Source organism: Pelodiscus sinensis, chromosome 24 (assembly GCF_049634645.1).
Source record: "Pelodiscus sinensis isolate JC-2024 chromosome 24, ASM4963464v1, whole genome shotgun sequence".
NCBI lineage: Eukaryota > Metazoa > Chordata > Testudines > Trionychidae > Pelodiscus > Pelodiscus sinensis.
This window is the reverse complement of record NC_134734.1, coordinates 4,421,127-4,428,621: the sequence shown is the minus strand read 5'-3', so window position 1 is coordinate 4,428,621 and position 7,495 is coordinate 4,421,127.

Genomic DNA, 7,495 nt, shown 5'->3' with positions numbered 1-7,495 from the left:
GCTGCCGCTTTTTTCCAGCTCGGGGCTTTGCCGGAGAAAAGCGCCAGTCTAGACAGGATCTTTCGGAAAATAAACCCTTTTCTGAAAGATCCCTTATACCTCTTAAATTCAGGAATAAGGGATCTTTCGGAAAAGGGTTTATTTTCCGAAAGATCCCGTCTAGACTGGCGCTTTTCTCCGGCAAAACCCCGAGCCGGAAAAAAGCGGCAGCCGTGTTTATACAAATGAAGCGGGGAAAATTTAAATCCACCGCTTCATTTGAAATTCTGACTTGTCTCATCTGCATCCCTTTTCCGGAAAAGGGGTGCAGTGTAGACACAGCCAAGTGGTTTTCCAGCATTGGTAATCCTCATTCTACAAGGAAGAAGCCTTTTTTGAAAGAGCTCTTTCCCAATAAGGCCCGGATGAATGGGGAAGAGGAAGTTCTTTCAAAGGAAGAGGAAAGAGGAAAGAGCACAGGTGCCCTGGTGACCACTCCATCCATAGTAATCCCAGCTTTCATTCGAGAGAGTGTCCATTCAGTGTGGACGCTCTCTTTTGAAAAAGCAGATCACCTTTTTGATGTACTTTTGCAGTGTGAACGCTGCAAAGGTCTCTTCCGAAAAAAGCTTCTTTGGAAAGAAGACTGCAGTCTAAATGTAGCCTGTGGAGCCCAGAGGCTGAGAAAGAAAGAAAGAAAGAAAGAAAGAAAGAAAGAAAGAAAGAAAGAAAGAAAGAAAGAAGGGAGTTGTAGCAGCCACATGGCTACACTTACAGGACCACTGGAACTTTCTGAGGAGACTGTAGAGCAGTGGTCCCCAACCATTTAAGGTTGCCGGGCGCCAGGGGGCGTGGCCGTTTGCCCGCCAGGCGCCAGAGAGCGGGGACACTTGAGCGCCTGGGGGGGGCCTGTGCCCAGGGGCGGGGTCCCCCAAGGGCCGCATGCCCAGGACCGGCGCCCCCCCAAGTGCCGCATGCCCAGAGCGCGGGTGGCTAATCTGCGGCGCTCCAGGGGCCGGCGCTCACCGTGCGCCATGCGCCCGGGGCCGGCTCCGGCACCATGCATGCACCACGTGCCCAGGCTGGCCCCGAGCACTTGGCAGGTGCACACAAATGCCTCCACGGGTGCCATGGTGCCCGCGGGCACCGTGTTGGGGACCAGTGCTGTAGAGCAATGGCAGATATATACTAAAGGTAGGAAACTTTTTGATGTTGCGAATGACATTAAGGGAGAGAAGAAAGCGCCATTATTTTTAAGGGGCTAAGACCTACTCTCTGCTACACAGTTTGCTGCTCCCTGGTAAGCCAGAGACCAAATCTTACAGTGACATTGTAGAAATCCTGGGGTTATACTATGCTCCAGAACCATTGGTAACTGCCTAAAGGTTCCACTACAAAGACCAAAAAGAAAGTGAAACAATTGTACCATTTGTAGCAAATTTGAAAAAACTTGTGGCACGTTGTGAATTTCAAGAGATGTTAAATGGCACCATAAGGGACAGATTAGTGTGTGGCAGAGGCTCAGCTCACTCTACAGAAGGCCGTTGATATTGCGGTCTCCATGGAACTGGCCACATGGGAGGCGCAATACCTCAGTACACCCCCTCGGGTACATGAAGTGTCCAAGAACCAACTCACCAAACGGTGGGGAGATAGGAATGTTACTGCAGTGGAAAGCCAGGTCACTGTGCATCAGAATGCTGGTGTAAGAACCTCGTGTGTTGCTAGTGTGGGGAAAAGGACACACTGAGCGTGCCTGCAAACAAAAGAAAAAATGCCTGTGGTCTGGCAGGACAAAGAAGAAAATCTGCCTCCCATGGAGCAGACTCCTGATGATCCAGGTGACACCCCGTCTGAAGAAGAAGGGCCCTGCTATGTTTTGTCTTTGGCCAGGGGCTCCCGTGAATATGGGGTAGCCCCATTGTTGGGCGGCAAACCTGTACGCATGGAAGTGGTCACCGGTGCAGCAGTTTCATTGGTGTCAGACACGGTGTAAAAGGAAAAGCTAAAGCACCTTCCACTTAAGGCAACAAAGATCGTTCTGGAGACGTATGCGGGAGAAGCGGTACCCCTCCAGAGCACTAGTGATGTTAAGGTGGAGCTCAATGGGCAGACGGCTGAATTGCCACTGTTTGTGGTGAAAGGACATTACCCAGCCTTAGTGGGTAGATCATGGTGCCAGAAGATCCCGCTGAACTGGGCAAATGTGCACTGGATGACTAAAGCAGAAACAGGTCTGACCGATGTATGAAAGAAACATGCTGCTGGTTTTGGAGAATATCTGGGAAGCATGAGAGTGTAAGCCAGGGTTGAAATACTACTTGCTATCAGCCAGCTAAAAGGAGAGAGCTGCCCTGTGGGTGGGTGTGCTCGCTCCAATTGTTTAGCTCTGCAAGTTAATTAACTGTTAATTGTTGATATGTAAATACAGGTCATGCCAGGAGGGTGGAGGAATCCGAGGTGTGGCTGTGTAAATCCAATTCAGCCAAGGCTGATGAAAGATCAATGTTGGAATGGAATGTGGTGTACTGTAAATAATTTGGGGCTGTTGTGGGGGTCACTAATCATGCTAACCCTAAATGTGGGAACTGTAAAACATGACACCAGTGCTTGCAGGAGAGACACCATTATTGTAAGAGGTCTCCAAGGAACAAGCCTCCCCCCCTTCCAGAGTTGAGTGGACTGAGCTGGGGGGAAAGACTAAAGGGCTTGAGTCAGCCTGTTTCATACCTGCCAGGTGTGAACTGTAAGACTGGCTCAACCTTCCCCTTTCCCCCGGCTATGTCTACATTGGCAAGATTTTGCTCAAAAGCGGCTGCTTTTGCACAAAATCTTGCCCCCTGTCTACACTGGCCAGGAATACTTGCGCCAGAACACTGATGGTCTAATGTATAAAATCAGTGCTTCTTACACAAATATTCTGATGCTCCTGCTCAGCAATAAGCCCTCTTGTGCAACTGTTCTTGTGCAAGAGGCCAATGTAGACAGGCAACATCAATTTCTTGTGCAAGAAAGCCCTATGGTTAAAATGGCCATCGGAGCTTTCTTGCACAAGAGAGCATCTACACTGGCACGGATACTCTTGTGCAAAAGCACATATTTTGCGCAAAGGCACATGCCAATGTAGACACTCTGGGTATGTCTACACTACCACCCTAGTTCGAACTAGGGTGGTAATGTAGGCATACCGCACTTGCAAATGAAGCCCGGGATTTGAATTTCCCGGGCTTCATTTGCATAAACTGGCCAGCGCCATTTTTAAATGCCGGCTTGTTCGAACCCCGTGCCGCGCGGCTACACGTGGCACGGGCTAGATAGTTCGAACTAGCAAGCCATTCCGAACTATCTGTACGCCTCGTGGAACTATGCTACTCCCGTTCGGGCAAAAGTCTTTTTCCGAAAGACTTTTGCGCAAAAGGGCCAGTGTATACAGCATAGTACTGTTTTCCGCAAAAAAGCCCCGATTGTGAAAAAGGCTTTTTTGCGGAAAAGCGCGTCTATATTGGCCACGGACACTTTTCCGCAAAAAGTGCTTTTGCAGAAAAGCATCCTGCCAATCTAGACGTGCTTTTCCGAAAATGCTTTTAACGGAAAACTTTTCCGTTAAAAGCATTTTCGGAAATTCATGCCAGTTTAGACGTAGCCATTGTCTATGGGCAACTCCAATTGTTCCAGTACTGAAGAACAATGGTTCCATTTAGATTTGCGGAGATTTTAAGGTCATTGTTAATCCACCTAGAGAAAGGAGGCCTCCTTAACAGCTGGATCTTTAGTTGAGCTTAACTCACAGAGAAGGCAAAATAATCCCCAGGGCTAGCTGGGAACTTGAGGCCGTCTATCCTCATTCCATAGTTAGTGTTTGTTTTATTAAAGGGACTTATTAAGGGGGAGGAATGTGTGGGGTATTGGGTTGTAGACAGAGATCTTGTTGTTGTAGTAACTGGATTACTTCATTAGGAATCAGCCCAGCCAGGTTGGGCTGATTCTAGTGAGTTCTCTGTTATGAAAAAAATGGACACTTGCAACTGCTCAAGCTCTTTGTGTTCCAGTGATTTCTTCCTCCAAACGATATAACAGAGATGCCCTTGATGCAGTGCTTGGGGGTGGAAGGAGGAGTCTTCATCCCACCACAGGAAACCCGGGTGAACAGAGACCAGTGGCGCTGGGATGGCATGGGGGAAGGTCATGGCCCTCCCACTTCCTCAGGGTGGACTGGTCCGACCAGTTCATGGGGCAGATCCTGTCCCCTTCCCTCCTCTCCCTCTTGAGGCCCCATCCCTGGCCAAGCCAAACTGGCGCCTGGCTGAGGTGCATGCAGGAGTTGCATGGAGACTCCACCTGCCCGTCTTGCGGGGGGCCAGAGAGCGGCCCTAGCCCATGTCCCAGCCCCCTGGCCCAGGGCAGGAGGTGGGGGATTTTGTGGGTTCCCACCAGCTCTCCACAGTTGCCTGTGCAGCTTTGTCCCTGACCCAGTGCCAGTTCAGGCCTGGGGTAGGCAAGGGAGGGGCAGGGGGCTTAGAGCTGCAGCCTGGCCATGCTAAGAGCTGAGTGGGCAGCTGTGAGGAGCAATGGATCCTCCTCACATCCCAGGCAGGAGATCCAGGGGACAGTGACACTGGCTGGGGGCTTCTTTCCGTGGGCCCCACCCCCACACCACGGTCTGGTGGAGGGTCCGTCACTGCTCTCCACACTTGGCCACATGGGAGGCTGCAGCTCCATGGCCCTACCCCCACGGCCCAAGCCGGGTGAGGGTAAGAACCACGTGGGCAACTCCTGACACCTGGCAGGGCCTTGGGGGGAAGAGGAGGACCCTCGGGGGAGGCAGGGCCGGGGGGGTACATTGGCCCTTGGGCACCCCACTTTTGGGACACCTCCATGCCTCTGCAGCCTTCATCCTTCACAGTCTCTGAGAGAAATTGTCACATCAGCTGACTCCTCTGTCCCAGAGAATGGGAAACCCAAAGCCCTCCACCAGCTGGCAGGGAGAAGGACCCTGCAGGAAGGATCCCAGCATTTCCAGGCCCAACCACGTCATTAGGAAATGGAGAAACAGGAGAGGAGGCAAGAACTCCCCGCAGCCTGACTCCATACTCCAAATCCGCCCCTCCTGTTGTACTAAGAGCACCGCACGGGATCGTTACAGGGGAATACGGCAAAACGCCACATTTCTTGGTAATACACATAGCAATCAACACTTATCATATGCATATGAGAAATCACACACACACACTCACACACAAGCACACTCCCTCTTGCTACCACTAGTTGCTCCCCCCAACTGTACTGGACAGGTGAGTTAGGTGGGGGAGAGGTGGAGCTGGGCTCCTGCCAATTCTGATGGATGCTCCCATGTTGACAAAACAAAACCCCAGGGTGCCCCCTGCAAGATAATTTAGATTTATAGCAGCTCCTCTCTCATGCAAATCTCTCATCTTATGCATATGCAAAATCTGTGAGAGTCGTCATATGCATAAGCTGTCGAGGGCAAAGACCCACTTCGTCAGATGCATGTAGTGGAAATTTCCAGAGGCAGGTATAAATATGCAGGCCACAATAAGGCTAGAGATAACGAGGTTAATTAAGTCAGGGAGGGTGAGGCCCACTTCTAGCAGCTGACGTGGAGGTGTGAACACCAAGAGAGGAGAAACTGCTTTTGTACTTGGCTAGCTACTCACAATCTTTGTTTAACCCTAAACTGACGGTGTCAAATTTGCAGATGAACTGTAGCTCAGCAGTTTCTCTTTGAAGTCTGGTCTTGAAGTTTTCCTGCTGCAGGATGGCTACCTTTAAATCTGCTAGGCTGTGTCTAGACTGGCAAGTTTTTCTGGAAAATCATCTGATTTTGCGGAAAAACTTGCCAGCTGTCTACACTCGCCGCTTGAATTTCCGGAAAAGCACTGACGATCTCCTGTAAAATCATCAGTGCTTTTCCGGAAATACTATGCTGCTCCCATTCGGGCAAAAGTCTTTTTCCAAAAGACTTTTGCTCAAAAGGGCCAGTGAAGACAGCATAGTACTGTTTTCCGCAAAAAAGCCCCGATCGCGAAAATGGCGATCGGGGCTTTTTTGCGGAAAACCGCGTCTAGATTGGCCATGGATGCTTTTCCACAAAAAGTGCTTTTGCAGAAAAGCATCCTGCCAATCTAGGCACGATTTTTCCGAAAATGCTTTCAACAGAAAAGTTTTCTGTTAAAAGCATTTTCGGAAAATCATGCCAGTGTAGACGTAGCCCTATTGTGTGACCAGGGAGATTGAAGTGTTCTCCTACAGGTTTTTGTATATTACCATTCCTAATATCTGATTTGTGTCCGTTTATTCGTTTATGTAGGGACTGTCCAGTTTGGCCGATGTTTATAGCAGAGGGGCATTGCTGGCGCATGCTGCCGTATATTACATTGGTAGATGTGCAGGTAAATGAACCAGTGATGGTGTGGCTGATCTGGTTAGGTCCTGTGATGATGTTGCTGGTGTAGATTTGTGGGCAGAGTTGGCACCGAGGTTTGTTGCAGGGATTGGTTCCTGAGTTAGAGTTACTGTGGTGCGGTGTATAGTTGCTGGTGAGAAATTGCATATACTCCCATACATCTGTTAGTCTATAAGGTGCTACAGGACTCCTTGTCGCTTTTGGAGATCCAGACTACCACGGCTACCCCTCTGATACTTGACATCATATGCATATGCAGTTAGTCATCTGTGGCACCTTCTTCTGGGGGGTGTCTCACTGCTGCCATGTCTACACTACAGAGGGGGTTTTTTTATCCATTTTTCAAAAAAAAACCCTTACTTACATCTACACTGCAATCACATTCTTTCAATAAAAATAAATAAAAAGAACAGAGGGATTTCCCCAACATTGGTAAACCTCTTTCTATGAGGAAGAAGCCTTTTTCCAAAAGAGCTCTTTCAGAAAAAGGTATGTGTGTGGACAGGGAAGAGGGAATTCTTTGGATAGAAGAGGAAAGAGGAATAAGCACAGGTGCCCTGGTGGCCACAGATTACATGCAAGAGAGTGTCCATTCAGTGTGGATGCTGTCGAAAAAGCAGATCACTTTTTCAATGCGCTTTGGCAGTGTGGACGCTCTCTTTCGGAAGAAGTTTTTTATGAAGATCTCTTCCAGAAAAGCTTCTTCCAAAAGAAGCCTTCAATCTAGACATAGCTCACCTCCAAAGAGGGGGCTCCCAAAAGCAGGCCCTTGCTGCTGGCTCCCAAGGCGACCATAGGTCCAGTGGGCCCAAATCCCAGGTCGCATTGTTCTTGGATCTGACTTCCATCCCAACCTTTGCAACTGATTGTCTTTCACACCTTTTCCAGTCACACCTCATTCACTCCACAGGGCAATCCATTCAGCAAAAGGGGGGAGATCTATTCTGGTACGAAGACATTCTCTTGACCTGACTTATTTGTAGGGACTATTCTACCAAGACTTAATACAAAGTTTCTGTGTCCTATATGAAAAGATACATTTCTGTATAAAAAGGACTTGATACAAAGTTTAAAAGTATCATATATATAGTA